Source organism: Natrix helvetica, assembly GCF_964273705.1.
Source record: "Natrix helvetica genome assembly, chromosome: 3".
Lineage (NCBI taxonomy): Eukaryota > Metazoa > Chordata > Lepidosauria > Squamata > Natricidae > Natrix > Natrix helvetica.
In genome coordinates, this window is record NC_138549.1 from 81,523,910 (window position 1) to 81,541,087 (window position 17,178).

General features: G+C 36.8%; 1 protein-coding gene across 5 annotated transcripts in view; it reads left to right on the forward strand.

The window, feature by feature from the left end:
* The window catches only part of COL11A1 (collagen type XI alpha 1 chain), a 272,785-nt gene that overhangs the window by 43,780 nt on the left and 211,827 nt on the right, over nt 1-17,178 (forward strand). The window lies entirely within an intron of this gene.

Consider the following 17,178-nt stretch of genomic DNA (forward strand, 5'->3'; position numbering starts at 1 on the left):
ACAAGAGCAATCACGCCAGTATTCGCTGGAAAGCGTTTTGTGCAGCTGGCTTCCCGGTCCACCGGCAAGCTGTGTCACTGGCTCAAATGGCAGTCGAGGTCCCTGCCATTCCCGTGCTTAAGCGGAGGGGGTCTGTTCACTCACACCAGCTCAGAGGCCCCTGGCACCATCCCACACTGTTATTTTAATATGTATGCACAACTATTGAAATCAATAAAAGAAAAATAGTTGTCTCACATAAATCTGGTAGTATCATGAACATTGGTTTAGAGTTTGAAGTCTTAAAGATGCACAATGTCTAAGTAAAAAAAAACCCAATAGTACTAGTGGGAGCTAAATGTTTAATTATCTATGGGATGACATCAAGCTCGCCTTTTGTGACATGAGTCACTATTGCACTGACTGGTCTTAGGGATTTGGGAACTCCAATGTATTTCCATCTAAAATAAACTATATGGAATTTTCATCATACTGTCCACCTTAAATGGAAGAAAGAGAAAAAAAGTTGAAACATTTTTGTAGTATAAACTTGTTCAGGAATAGCTTGTGTTTCCAAGTAAGCTAGTCTAAAAGCAATACATCTGAAGTGAAGCCTGTTGGTAATATGCATGAATGAATGCTAATGAAAGCCCAGCAGGAGACTTATGAAGCTGTTAAAATTAGTATAAGTATATTGATTGAACAGTCTATTTATCTATCATCAATAGTAATAGTGAGGCTGCAATTCTGAATTTAGCAAAATGGTTTTAAGATGTGTGGGTGTGGATGTGGGTGTTTGCAAAAAGAGAGAACTGCCAGGAAGGAAGGAGCTTCCCTCTAAATTTTATTACATTAATTAAAAAAAACAGCTGTTGCAGAACATATGTTGGAAATAAAAAGCTATTTGGGAGGGCAAATTCTGGGGAAAGTAGAATAAAGAATAATCTTTCTAAATAAAATTAATATTTCCATTGCAAATACCCATAGTAAAAGTGCTTTAAAATTCTGTATAGTTGGTTCTTTTTACTACATGAAAAGATGTTAAAGATGTTATAAATGTCTAGGCTATGTTGTAATAGAAGAGAATTCACCATTGGCTTAGTTTAATAATCTTTATGAGCTTTCTAGTCAGCTGTGTTCCATTCAGTGCAAGTGGGAAGGGGAAGTACGACCCTCCTACTACTTATTTGGAATTGATGGTGATGATGATCTCAAGTATCTTTCCTTCAGGGTGGAATGTCCATTGTAGACACGGGAATACTCTAGTACAAACAACTGCACAGTTTTGCATGTGTATGAGTTTGTCTTTCTCATTGTAATGGGATGGGAGTATAACAGGAGGCACAGTTTAGATAGCAATCTGATAAACCAAGTCTGAGTTCAAAGGAGGAATGGGGGTAGAGTAAGCATCTCAGATGGAGCCCTCCTTAGTTATCTGGAAAGTAAAGGCAGGGGAGGGAGAATGTGATTTCAGATTTGCAAGATTCTGTTAGTCTAACTTTATGATAATGTTCATGTTTCAGCCTGATGATAAACTGAATGTTAAATTGTAATCCAAGATTATTTTTTTAAAAAAATATTAAATGAGTTAATTCCTGGGGTTGAGTGTGCAAATGCTAATCATGACAGCATAAAAAATAAAGAATTTATGTGATATTTGAACATAGCATGTCTTGAATATAGAAGCCTTACACACACACACACACACACACACACACACACACACACACACAGACAGACAGTATATACAGACATACACTTGCTTTTTACAACCCATTGTAATCCCTTAATTCGGGTTAGAATCAGGGCGACTGGATGGAATTGAGCATTTACTGGCCGGGTGCCCTTCCTGACACCACACAAAGTTCACAGCAGATATTTTTTCTTTGCGCTCTGGGAGAGAAACATCTGCCACTACAAGGATTGAATTTTCAATCTTCCGAGTGGGAGGTGAGCATCTTCACCACTAGGCCACCACTCCTAGTGAAAACACACACATTGTATTATATTGCCTGTTATGAGAGTTGGGCATCCTTTGGGACAAGATATTTTCTGTGCAAATTGCCAGAATTACACATCAGTTTGTGTGACACATTACTGTGACAGAAGGGACAGGTTTTCAGGGGGAAGGCATTTAAATCAGTGTTCATGTTATATTTATAAGTATGTTCTGAGTCTTTCTTCCAAGAAAACACATACATTGAAGTGACTATAATTAAGTGTAAGACTTCAGCCTTCCTGTAATTACAGAGGTGGTCCAGAAAGAACTATTTGTGACTTATACCTTTTGATATTTATTTATTTTATAAATCTTTCCAGTAACTAAAGAAGGTTTGGCAAAAGGAAGTATATTTTTCCACTATTTAAAAGCCAGGAAGAAGGATTATACAGACCACTGAAATACATCTGTGTAAAGGAATCTATATGGGAGACTGAACTTCTTATAGGAAGTATTCCCTAGAAAGATTATTTTAACAGACATTTAGAGGGCATTTATGTTTTCAGGCGTCTGATTTTACAAGGCTGTCATATGCCAAGAAAAATAATCCAAGCTGAAAAGATGGTCTTTAGGAATGGATGTGGTAGTTGTTAGTCTTTCTGCTCCCCACAGAGCTAGTTAGCAAAGCAACAATAATGTTTCAGGTTCATTTGGATTGACGCCAGATTAGTTTCTGAAAAATATACAGTTAGAAGTGCAAGCATTTCATTGCAATCAGCATTATTTCTCCCCATGAATTTCTCACATTTAAAGAAATGTTTGGTTGTTTTTCAAAATTTTGACCTAACGTAATTCAAGACTTTAAGGTTTGAGGAAAAATGCCTTTCAGATTACAAAGGTTTAGATAAGAACAGCAAAAAATAAGAATAAAAATTGTGTTGTATATTTTCCATGTTCCTTCTTTGGTAAGGTAAGGTATTATTTTTCTAAATTGAAATTTGAACTGAATTTATGGGGCATTTTAGAACTTTTGGAGAATTTAGGAAAGCAAGTAAATTAGAAGAAAACATGTAATGTTTGAAAAGGTGTCAATGACACAATGTTGCCATCTTTTCTTTTCCTTTTAATTACTGTATATATCAAGAAAATATTTATCAGCAGATTATTGAAGTCTAATGAAAATACAACTCACATCTGAATGTGAGAATAGTAAAGTTAATTAAAAGGGCTCTATGAAATAGTGTAAGATTGATGAATATTATGGAATAGTGTTGAATGTTTTTGCACATAAAAGCATAAAGCTAAACACATTTTTTTATACTGCTTCATTGTCTTCTGCTGCAATTTTAGGCCCTACACATTTAAGCTGCAGATTTTATTGCTCTAGCTGCAGATAGTTGGTGAGGTTGTTTGAATTCCTGCAGTGATTTCCATTTTGCAGCCATTGCTACATACAATCTCAAACATAGTCCTGTGGTTTTATATATGAGCTAGGAAGCCAAGAATGATTCATCTGTGTTAGGTTTGAGTATTGTTCCACCCATGGGCAGGATTTGAGAAAGTAACTATTAAGGACAAAATATTTCAATACTCATGTCAATATGTATGTCAGGATTATTTATTTTACCAATATCCAGACTATCTATGTCATACATACATTACTGATGAGATGTCTGAATAGAGATTATACTCTCTTATGATTAAGGTACTGGATTAGGGGCAAGAAGACCTGGGTTGAAGTCTTCTCTTAGGGAAAGTAGACAGCTAGATGAATTAAGGGCAGCCACTTCCTTTTGCCCTTAATAAGCACAGATACTGGACGAACCAAGGCATTGGTAGCTTCACTATAAGAACTGACTATTTTTTTAAAAAGTGTGTGTGTGTGTGTGTGTGTGTGTGTGTGTGTGTGTGTTCCAGCATAACATTGGAATGCCTTGAACAATTTCAACCAAACTTGATACACAGATGATTTACTCTCTGGAAAAAATATTGTGGGAGTAAGACACCCCTAAAACCCCTCAGGGGGAGTGTTCTATTAAGATACAGGCTGTTGTACCTTAAAATGGCTTCTACTGTATTGCCGTAAAATGGCTTCTACTGTGCAGCGCAGTGGAGTTGCCATGGTAATGGCTCCACAGCACTGCACAAAGGGGGGTCTCTCTGGAAAGGAGGAAAATCCAACATTAGAAATTGCATTTGGTCCAGACATTTCCCCCCTATAAATAAATACCTGGGCTAAAATCAACATCAACATTTGAAGACCTTTGTTATAGACCTTTAAATAAAATCTTTATTTAGATAAAGATGGTGGTGAGTTGAGATGAGTGTGGGGAAGAAATCAGGGGTCTGACTTCTTATCTCATTTGGAGGACCCCTCCGGGGGTACGCTGATCTTGGAGAGAAACGCGGAGGAGTAGGGAAACCCTAGGACTAATGAGGCAGAGGGCGACTGCCCATTACGACATGGGGATACCCTTTTAATCCGGTGTGCAAGTGTCTGCCTTGTTTCAATGGCGGACTTGAAGTCTCGACAAACTATCTAAAAGGGGAAGGAAGAATTTAATCAACTTCTTGTGTCATCGAGTGGATTAGTGGACTGGCTTGCGAGTGGAAACAGCGGTGAGTGTGGGCAGAAAGGGAAGATCGCAGAGGAGAATGAGCAAAGCAGTGAGTCTCCAGAGATCGGGTGAGAGAGTTCTATAACCGAGAGGCCACTTGGAGGAGTGAGAGTGGCAGATTTTTAGAGGCAAAGACCGGCCCGAAGAACTAATTGGCATAAGTAAGCGATCGGTGGGGGAGACAACAAGAAAGCGCACGAACTGACTCTAAGTCATACAGACTCAAGTAGTGGAAAGAAACCGAGAAAGAAGGAGGACTTGGAGAACTGTGGTGTGCTTGAGGGCGGCGGTTGACAGACAGCAGTTAGGAAAAGAAGAGGACAATGAAATGGAAGGGGAAGAGGCTGATGCAACAGCTGTGCTGAAATTATTTAGAACTACTAAGAACAGAAGAACGTGGACAATTTTACAAAGACTGAAAAGAAAAGTAACTCAACCCAGAACTTTAAAAAAACAGTTAAAGAAAAAGTAGGTGAACGAACTGACTGCATTAATAGTTTAATGAAATAAGTTACAATTATATACAATATCTATATATAATATTTATAACACCTATAAACAAGTACTTACATCAATATTTATATTTATAAACAAGTAAGTGGAAAGCTTGTGGATATCCTTATATATATATGTCTATGTTATAAATGCCTATCTGTGTTAAATTGCAGTAATCACACTAAGGATATAATAAAATAATCGCACCTTTAAAATATAGTACTGTTGATATGAATGAGCATTGAGGCTTTCTCTCTCTGTCCTTCCCTCTCTCTGTTTGCTTTCTCCTTTTTTACTATTACCAGTTATTATTGAATATATTATTTAAGTTGCTTATAATGCTATAAGACTACTGTTTGTGGGTTAATATAGATAGAACATGCTAAATTAAGGAATTATTTAAAAAGGGGGGAAAGGGAAATATTGGATGCTTTAAGACTACTGTTTATGGATTAATATAGATAGAACAAGCTAAGTTTAAATTATTTAAAAAGGGGAAAAAAGTGGAAATATATTGGATGCTAATTTGGGACAACATATATAAGATACTAAAAGAACAAGATAAAATTTTAAAGAGATGGCAAATAACACAACAGCACTGGGAACCAGGAAAAAGACAATTGTAAACCCAGCGACAAATCCAGCGACAAAGGTATTGATTGCTTCTCCAGCATCCCAAAGGTCAACAGAAGAAATGACTACAATGGAAAAATCAAATTCTGGATTGAATATCGAAAATGTGCATACAGCACTGCTAACTATCCAAGAAACTATGATTAAGCATCAAGAGGCAGTAGCTAAAAACCACAGTGAATTGAAAACGGATATGAATGAAATGAAAATAGAGATGAGTGAAATGAAAAATGAAGTTAAAAATGACATACAGAAAGTAGATGACAAAATGGGAATTATACAACAAACACTGGAAAAAAATGAACAGCCAATAAAGGCAGTAAAAAAAATAACAGAACAAACAGAAAAGAAATTAGACTTAGTTGAACAGCAGATGAAAACATCAAGCAAAAACTTAGAAGACTCTCTCATCCACCTGGAAATGGATTGTACAGCATTTTACTTTTGATTCCAGAATGTAACAGAGACAAAAGAGAAAGATTTACCAATGATAATGTCGGGATTAATAGCAGAGATGTTAAAAAGAGATAAGCATGAGATTCTAAATGAGTTGGACGATATATATAGGGTCAGCACCAACTATGCCAGAAGACACCGATTGCCTATAGAAGTACACATCAGATTCGCAAGGAAAAAATTAAGAGATATAATTTATAGAATAACAAGAGATGAGCCGATGATGTACAAAGGGAAAGAGATACAAACCCTGAAACAAATCCCACGAGGAGTGAGGGAGCAAAGGAGAGAATATCGATTCCTGGTGACACAACTGATTAAACGAGATATACTATTTAGGTGGTTGGTACCTGAAGGGATGCTGGTAACCTGGCAGGAGAAAAGGATTAAAGTTGACATCTGGAGAAGGCACAGGATTTATATGAGCAACTAGTAGGCCCGGAAGAGGAACAAACAAAACAAAACTTCTTTGAGCAAGCAAATAAACTGGGGAGGTGGTTGTCATACAGACTGAGAAAAGAAAGAGAAAAAATATTAATATATCAACAAAAGAAATGTTGTAAAAAAAAGAACGAAACTAGAATTGAAACAGGTGATTCAGAAACAGAAAAATAATAAAACGCCAGGCCCAGATGGATTCCCAACAGAATGATACAAAATAATAGATGAATTGAACGAATTGATAGAACCCTTGAAGTTGGAGATGTATAATGAGGCACTGATGAAAGCAAAAATACCGGATTCATGGAGGGAAGCACATATTACATTAATATTTAAAGAAGGTGCAGATAAAAAACAGATTCAAAACTATAGGCCAATCTCGTTGTTAAATGCCGACTATAAAATATTCACAACAATAATAGCAGAGAGATTGAAAAAACTATTAAATGACTATATACATGCAGACCAAAATGGATTTCTCCCAACAAGACAAATCAGGAATAACACTAGAATAATAGCAAATATTTTAGAGTACTATGAGGTGCATCCAGAGAAACAAGTGGCACTTGTCTTTCTGGATGCACAGAAGGCATTTGACAATTTAAATTGGGAATTCATGACACAACAAATTAAGAATATGAAATTAGGGGACCAATTTGAAAGATTAATAGAAACGATACACTCCACCCAAAGGGCAAATATATTATTAAATGGGGAAAGTACAGAGACCTTTAAAATAATGAAAGGAGTAAGGCAGGGTTGCCCACTATCACCTCTTCTCTTTATCCTGATGTTTGAAAGTTTCTTAATAAGAATTAGACAAAATTTGGAGATAAGAGAAACTAAAATTAAAAAAGAGGAGTATAAAATTCAGGCCTTTGCAGATGATTTGGTATTCATTATAGAAGACCCGCTAGAAACAGGAAATAGCTTAATGCGAGAATTAGAAAAATATGGAGATGTAGCAGTGTTAAAGATTAATAGAGAAAAGACTAAAATGATAACTAAATTTGAAGGAAGAACAAAATAAAGAATTAGAAAGAATAATAGGACTGCAAATGACAAAGAAAGTTAAATATCTTGGAATATGGCTAACTGCAAAATGCTCAACTATAAAAGAAAATAATTATACAAAATTAGTGTAACAAATAAAAAAAGATCTAGAATTATGGGGAAACTACAACTATCATTATTAGGAAAAATAGCAGTGATAAAAATGAATGTACTACCGAGACTATTATACTTATTTCAAACAATCCCCATAAAATTAGGATTTTTTAAAAATTGAATTGAACAAGATTATATTAAAATTTAAGGGAAGAAAGCCAGGATAAAGTTGAAAGCTCTACAGGGTGACAGAAGCAGAGGTGGTATGGGACTCCCTGACTGGGAGCTTTATTACATAGCAGCAGCACTAACACAGATCAGGGACTGGATAAATTTAAAAAATAAAAGAATACTAACATTAGAGGGCCATGATTTGTAAATGGGATGGCATTTTTTCCTATAGGAAGAGGGTAAAAAGAAACAAAAATACTTTCACAGACACTATATTAGAGATGCACTGATATAGGTCTGGAATAAAATTAGAGAAAAACACTACATGAAAATACTGACATCACTTTCCACAATGGAAGCCATGACACATCCCAATACACTAGATCTATCAAAAATGGTTAGGTATTGTGAAATTTTAGACATCCAAGGAAATTTGAAAACAAATCAGGAATTAAAGGAGCAAAATATAAATATAGATTGATGGCCATATCTCCAACTACAATCGAAATACAAAAAAGATGTAAAATAATATGGAATATACACAGAATTACAACAAATAGATAAAATTTTAATTGGCCCGGAAAATAAATTCATAACGAAAATTTACAAATATTTATTAGAAGTAACATTTGAAGAAGAAAAAGTTAAAGGTTGCATGATAGCATGGGCCAAAAACTTTGGTTACAATATAGATCTAGTGGATTGGGAAAGAATTTGGAACACAAATTATAAATTAACACAATCAGCAGCACTTAAAGAAAATATGAACAAAATGTTTTATTGTTGGCATTTACCACCAACAAGATTGGGTAAAATGTACCCAAACATGAATCAGTCCTGCTGGAAGTGTAAAAAAAAAAAAATGCAAGGGACTTTTTATCACATAAGGTAGACCTGCCCAGAAACACAAAAATATTAGACAACAATTTGGAAATGGGTGCAAGAAATTATAGGAGAACAGATAAAATACAAACCCGAAATCTTTCTGCTGGGAATAATCAAAGGGAAATATACAAAGAAAATTAAGTACATATTAACACATCTGCTAACCACAGCTAGAATAGCATTTGCCCAATACTGGAAACAAAATAATATCCCCTCAGACGAATTAGTGATACAAATTTTTTTGGATTGTGCAGAGATGGACAAATTAACACTAAAATTAAAAGATAAAGAAGAGTCGGAATATTATGAAATTTGGAACATTTGGTACAAATGGCTGCAAAACAAGGATTTTCATGGATGTAGATATGTTGGTCTTGTTGTATTCGGGTGTAAGATTGAGATTGTCTTGGCAACGTTTCGGTGACCCAGTCTGAAGATGGCGAGTGAGACCTTGCCGATATTGCATTTGTCTTGATAAATAAATAAAGGGAGACTAGTATAGATCTATTTCAAGCTATTTAGCTCTCATCAGCTAGCCATACCTTACTGGGAATTGAACCTGGGCTGTATTACATATTAGGCAGTTGTATTAGCCACTAAGCCACAGGCTCGCCTCCTTTATTAGCTAAGCCAGGGAAAATTGTATACCAGGGGTTGTGACAAAATACATACATACATACATACATACATACATACATACATACATACATACATACATACATAATACGTGTGTGTATGTATGTATGTATATGTATCTGTGTATAAAGATGTGTAAACACAGAAGTGAAATAATATATACATGTACAGGTATGATGACATAATAATGTTGATATAATGACTGTAAAGTGTTGTAGAAGGGGAAAAATAATTTTAAAAAATCCAGATAAATAAAATCTTTATGCTAAAAACAATGAAAAAAATATGGTGTCCAAAGAACCATTAAACTATCATGGCAAACCTTTGGCCTTGGTATATTAACACTATATCTTAGTGCCATTGTCAAATGGCTAAATGGAACAAAAATTGTCATACATAATAAGTTAATTCTTTGAAATGCTTTTCTGTATTTGGAATGTAAACATCCAGCACTGGGAACAGCATTGTTTTTATGGGATTTAACAAGTAGTTATTGGCCTAATTAATGGTTACTCAATTGATTCAATACAATAAGGATAAGAATGCCCCATTAAGTTGGAGGGAGTGGATAAATAGTTCCTCAGCAAGGTGGTGCCATTTATCTACAAGGACTTTATTATAATCTCCTAGTTTATTCCAAATATTGTAATTCTCCAATAAGTATCTTTGACTCTTCTTTACACATTTATTAATCATTCAAGGTCAAAGTTAATATAAACAATCACTTTCATTGGGATTGATTAGAATTCTCATCCATATTTCCGTTGAAGCTCGAAATATCTTCAAGCATTTTCATTTATTTTCTGAAAGTGTTTTCTCTCCTGGTTTGCCAGCCATTTCATGAAGAAAGGTTGATGCTACAACAGTAATGGATATGTTTACACATTACTACATATATTTAGAAATTCTGTTTTCTGTTTTGAAAAGACAGACATAGTCGAGAAGCATCCAATATGGAAAAATGATAATTGGTAATTATTAAATCAGCATTAAAATGGTAAAGGTGGTTCAATGGTTGTGTTCATTGGGACAAAAAATGATGAGATAGTGATAAATGTGTTTGTGTAAGATCTCACTTGCCATCTTCAGGCTTGGGATTAAAATGCGACCGGAGCTGCCGTCTTTCTGTAAATCTTGGTGGGAGGGGATGGGGTGCTGGCTTTGTTTCAGTAAGTGGAATGATTGGTTGTGTGGTTGTATCATGATTGGTAGATTGGTGCTGATTGGTGCTGGCTGTGTGTGCATTGTTGTTTTGTATTGTAAGGGCCTGGGTGGTGGTGTTCATTTGTTGACTGGGGCTGGTTTCCAGATGTTTGGTAGGTGGGAGGTATCATCACATTTATTAATGTTGTGGGGGTGTTTCTCTATTTTGATGGCTTCCATAATTATTCTTTTGTTGAGGTGTTCTGTTTTGGAGATTAAGCTGGCTCCTTCAAAGTTGATTTCATGTCCTGTAGCTTTACAGGACACGCATCACATAACACAAGAACGCAGTAAGAAAAAAAGAATCATCAGCTAGCCATACCCCCACTGGGAATCGAACCAGGGCTGTATTGCATATTAGGCCGATGTAATTGCCACTAAGCCACAGGCTCTCTTCCTTATCAGCAAGGCCATATATATGTTGTGTTTGTGCTGATAAATAAATAAAGAGAGAAAGGCTATATATATATATATATACATACATACATACATACATACATACATACATACATACATACATACATACATACATATATATATATATATATATATATATATATATATATGTTTTCTGAGGTTTTCGCGGGTGTTTGTATGTATGTCTTTGGTTGTTCGGGTTTTCTCCCGCGTAGAATTGGAAGTATCTTCACGACGTTTCGATGAAGTCTCATTCATCATCTTCAGGCTGGTGCTTCCGGCTTGGTGCTTCCGGCTTGGTGCTTCCAGGAGCAATGTGAGATCTCAGCCGGTTCATCCTTTTAACTGCCAGTGGGGGTTTGTGCTGATTGGGTGGGAGCTTGGCTGCATTCTGATTGGGTGGAAGTGTATTCTGATTGGTAGGGGGTTTGGCTGTGCTCTGATTGGATGGGAGTTTGGCTGTGCTCTGATTGGATGGGAGCGTGTTCTGTTTGGGTGGGGGCCTGGTTGTGCTTGTGTTAGTCTGAGTTGCAGAGGGATTTGAGCTGGTGAGCTGCTTTACTGTTGTTTGGCTTCGCGTTTGTGGTCGTACCACATCTCCGTGGTGGGCATCAGTTTGCTTAATGTATGGATCGGAGGGGTTTATGTGTGTGTGTGTGTGTTTTGTGTTACAACCCCTGGTATGACCAAAAGGACAGAAAGAGGGAGTAGTGACCTTCCTCCCATATTTGGGCATACCAGGGGTTGTAACACAAATACATACCTATTTCCCTGGCTCAGCTGATAAAAGGAGGAGAGCCTGTGGCTTAGTGGCTAAGACTCCTGCCTAATATGTAATACAGCCCAGGTTCAAAGGGGGAGTAGTGAGTTCCCTCCCATATTTGGGCATACCAGGGGTTGTAACAAATACCTACACACACACACACACACGTATGTATGTATGCATGCATGTATGTATGTATGTATGTACATATATTTATATATGTTCAGTTATAACCTCAAAAATGATAGTGAGGTTGGGTTTGGTTATGCTTTACCATTGTTTGCTTAACAATAGTTTATTGAATAAACCACAGTTGGTTGGGCTCATATAATATGATAAACCTTAGATTGTAATTTACCTACCACAATTGCTGGGCTTACATGGTCTGTGAAGTCAAATTCAAACGAGCTACATTATAGCTTGGCGGGATGTATGAATCAAACCAATATTTGCAAGCTAGTGGGTGGGGTGGAGGAATCCCTGCATTCCATGTAGGGAATAATCAGCAAAAGAATCTGTAATAGGACAGTTGTTATTTTTATTTCATATTTTTCATTTATATCCCACTTTTATTATTTTTACAAATAACTCAAGGTGGTGAACGTATCAAACACATCTTCCTCCTCCTATTTCCCCCACAACAACAACCCTGAGGGACAATGACTGGCATTCTGGAAAACCCAGCTGGTTTTCAAGGTTAAGGCAGGATTTGAACTCGTGGTCTCCTGCTATTCTAGCCCAGTGCTTTAACCACTAGACCAAACTGGCTCTCATTATGATGTCTATACTGTTCATACCAGTGGCGGGTTTCAAATTTTTTTAGAACCCATTTTGTGGGCGTGGCTTGGCAGTCATGTGACTGGGCAGGTATGGCCAACTTGACATCACTCATGCACACTCAGTCACATGATCACCCCCCCCAAGCCATGTGGCAATTTTTTTGGGGGACTCCTATGAAGGGGGGGGGGGAAGAGAGGGGAAAACCTCCCCAAAATAGACAATATTAATGTTAATGTTAATGTTAATATTAATATCAATATCAATATCAATATCAATTTTAATTTTAAAATTATTATTATTATTATTATTATTATTATTATTATTATTATTATTATTATTATTATTATTATTATTATTATTATTATTATTTGATTGTATCACAGCGGCCTGTTGATTCGCCGGATTTGGCATTGATTACTAGTCGAGCCCCACCCTGGTATTTTGTGACTTTTTCATGTTCCTTCTCCTCAACCCTGCTATCACCTGGTATTACGATGTCTATGATTGTAACCTTCTTTTTCTCAACCAGTGTGATGTCTGGTGTGTTATGCGCTAGTATTTTGTCTGTTTGTATACGAAAATCCCACAGGATCTTGACCATCTGATTTTTGGTGACTTTTTCAGGCTTATGTTCCCACCAGTTCGTTGTTGTTTTAATATTATAATTGTTGCACAAATTCCAGTGGATCATTTGTGCTACTGAATTGTGCCGCTATTTATAATCAGTCTGCGTGATTTTTTTACAGCAGCTGAGTATGTGGTCAAATAATAATAATAATATGCTGTTCTATAGATTACATGTCAAATATACTGAAAAAAATGTAGATTTAATGGTTACTAAATTCTAATTTTACTAGGAATTAACAGAAAAAATATTTTGCAATAATATGCAAGGAGGCTGAATCTATCCATTCTTGACATATTTTTCAGACTAGATTTCATTTCAATGGAAACAATCTTTAAAACACTGTATTTGATTTTCCACAGCACTCAATGACACAGACCCTGGTGGGGATGAAATAAGGAGTGCCAAAAACACTATGGGAACTACTCTTCTGACAGAATTGGCTTTGGAGTAGAAAAAAAAATATCTCGAGAGTTTTCTATTAAATCTTCTATTTCTTCCAGATGCAGCTTTATTTGTTCTTTTTTTTTACCCTGCGGCTCTGGGTTCATGGTTCACTCAGATGTACCCTCAGGAAAGGGTCCATGTTGAGAACTCAGAGCTTTGAACTCTATGGATTGCTGGACTGCTCAAATGAAGAGTGGCTTTCTCTCCAAAGTTTATCGTGTAGAAGAAAGCCACGGAAGAAAAAAGGCTAGCTCCTTCCTTTCTTCCCGTCTGAATGAATTTAGTGTTTCCCTGGGGTAGCATATGCATTGTTTGGTTTTCCTCTGTAGTTTGCGCATCTTCCCACAGGGGAGAAGTGTGACAGTGGGACTGTGAGAAAAGGAAATAAAAACTGCTGCTTTTCGCCACTTCCTAAGGGGGAAAAAACAATGGTATTTCCATTTATGCAATATGATGAGAAACAGCAGCAGTTGCTACATAAAAAGAAGGTGGCAGAATTTCCCCCCAAAATGGGCCTTTTTTCTAGGGCTAGGAATGAGTTGAGATGTGGAGAAAAAAGCTTTTCCCTCCTCATTATTTATGGATCTCATAATAAAAATCAATAAAATATTATTAGTTTCCACTTAATGTTGGGGTTTTTTTTGGTCCCAGACGGGGGACAAGTTTATTTATTGCAATTCACATACACTCTTGCAGAAGTTTCAGCTATATGATCAGCTTTGTAGGGAAGTCCCCGAAAAAGATGTCATCTCTGAAATTGCAGTGCTAAATATGAGTCCCTTGCAGTGAACCTCATACCAATAAATGGAACATATGCTTCTCAGCAGAGGAATGAGCCTTCAATGAATATTGCAAATACCCAATACTGGGTATTTCTATCTTGAAAGACTGGGAATGTGGCCAGGTGAATGCATGATGCCTTTTCTCTGCTCACTTTCTTTTTGGATTTGAATTTGGAATCTAATCCAGGTTAAATTTGGAATCTAATCCAGGCGAAAGTATTTTGAACTGGGAATCATTTGGAGCAAATGTGTAGCAGCTTGAACTCTTTATTCTGTTGCTGCCAGGGATTTGAACACACTGTGAATTGAAGATGTTAAAGTTGACAGTTACTTTAAGATGAATTTGTTATTTGAATCTAGTCATCAAATATTGTTGCTGGCTGTCAGATTGGGAACCAACATGTTTTTTTTCCTCCAATAAATTGGGTAACCACTTGGCTGCTGCCACTAAAATATAAGTCTCACTTAATATCGTAACAGTCTATTGTAACCAATTAACTCTTCAAGCTGTTTCTTCCTACTAAAGTCCCAGTGCGGGAATTCACTTACCTTCCCTACTGGTCCGCAAATGTGAGATCGCAGGCGCCACCTTCTGCGCATGTGCAGAAGGTTGCACATTATGTTGGGGCGGGTAGGCAGCTGCTACTATTGGTTCACCTGAACCAGAGAGAACTGGCTGAATACCATCTCTGTACAGTTCAGTTTAAAATGAAAATATATGTTGGGTCCCAGTGAAGACATTCAAATGAGCCTCCTTTGTGAATTCCCAGTTGAGGTGATCTATTTATTTAGCATGAGTTGTCCTGAAAAATTGCTACAGTTGTTTGTGGTGTTTTTTTGTACTACTTTTTAAAAGACATTTATTTAACTTACACTGTACTTGGGAGGAAGGGAGCCACTCATCTCTCTGTAGTACCTGTATAATCCAAACCTTAGCAGGTAAGATGAAGGGGCAGTAAGAAAGGAATGGATAATTTCCAAGAATGTTATTGCCATCCTCAATATGGATGATTTGGGGGCATATTTGCATTTTAAAGAACAGCCCCCATCACTCATGTAAATATACATACATGCAATTTTATCTTTAAAATAATAATTGTATTTCAGAAGTGATCTACACCCGAAAAAGAATTAAGTGCTTCACTTTTGAACTGATACTCTGTTCTAAAGATTATAGTATAGTATTTATTCTTCATTTGTTTAAGTTTGCTTCAGATAAAGACAAAAAAAAAGGATATCAAGAAAGAGTGAATTTGAAACTTTCTCCTTAATACGAATTCTTCCCCAAGAGAAGTTTTATACGGAGCAGGAGGACAAACCAAAATAATATAGAGTTGTTTATTTGCCCAGAGATAAAATGAATAGGTAGAATATAAAATTCAGTTCAAAATATTAAAGCAAGAACTCACATTAAAGGTTCATCTGGGTTTGCTTGTATAATGTAATAGTTAACAGGGACCATAGTTAAAGGTTTTCCCTGGACTAAAGAACACATTGGAAGATTTTGAACCAGTCATCGTCTCTCAGTCCAACCTACGTTGCAAGTTGTTGTAAGGAGAAAACGAGGAAAACACCATGTAAGCTATCCTGAATGCCTTAAAAAAGGGGAGGTATCATCATCACCATTCTAGCCATTTATCTCATTGTTGGCGAATCTTAACGGGATGGGGGAGCTTCCTGGTGCTCACATGTATGCCAGGGAGCTGCTCTTCCAGTTTCCAGCATCCCCGCATGCGTGAAGACCAGCTGGCTGGCTTGCCGGAATCCAGAAAAGCAACAGGTGATGGCTGGTGTGCCCTGAGAGATGGCTCAGTGGGCAACTTCTGGCACGTGTGCCATAGGTTCCCCATCACTAGTCTATCCACTGCAAGATGAAGACCTCTGCTGCATGTTTCCAACAAATATGGTCTTGAGGTTTCTTTTGCCAATTGGGCCCGCAATGCTTGCTGCTGTTGTCGCTCCATTTTGTTTTAGGTCTCTTTCTTGGATGCTTTTTATCAAGTGGAATCCATTCTATGACTGCCTTAGTCCACCTACCATCAGTTTATCTTGCTAGGTGACCAGCCTATTTCCATTTCAATTCTTTTACTCTCTTGATGATATCATATCCTTTTGTTTCTTCTCTAATCCACGTGCAGGTCTTTCTATCTTGTCTTGTGATGCCGAGCATGTATCTTTTAATGGCTCCTTGTGCCACTCTTAGCTTTCGTATCGCTTGTGAAGTATGTTAGTGGCATATGTTAGAACAGGTAGCAGATATCCATGTAATGTGAAAAGCACCCTCATGCGGGTGAAATCTGGATAATATAGATTGTTGTAGATGTATATAACAAACACAAATGCTTTGTTCCCTTGGAATGTTTAGATTGTGGATTAATGTGTTAGCAATCCTTTTGCTTCAGTACTAATTCAATGTATCATTCTATCCCAGAAAATTGATTAAATTGGAATTGTTCAATCAAATACAATACAATAGTACAGTTGGAAGGGACCTTGGAGGTCTTCTAGTCCAACCCCCTGCCTAGGCAGGAAACCCTACTGTTTCAGACAAATGGCTATCCAAAATCTTCTTAAAGACTTCCAGTGTTGGGGCATTTACAACTTCTGAAGGCAAGATGTTCCACTGATTAATTATTCTAACTGTCAAGAAATTTATCTTCAGTTCTAAGTTGCTTCTCTCCTTGATTAGTTTCCACCCATTGCTTCTTGTTCTACCCTCAGGGGCCTTGGAGAATAGTTTGACTCCCTCTTCTTTGTGGCAACCCCTGAGATATTGGAACACTGCTATCATGTCTCCCCTA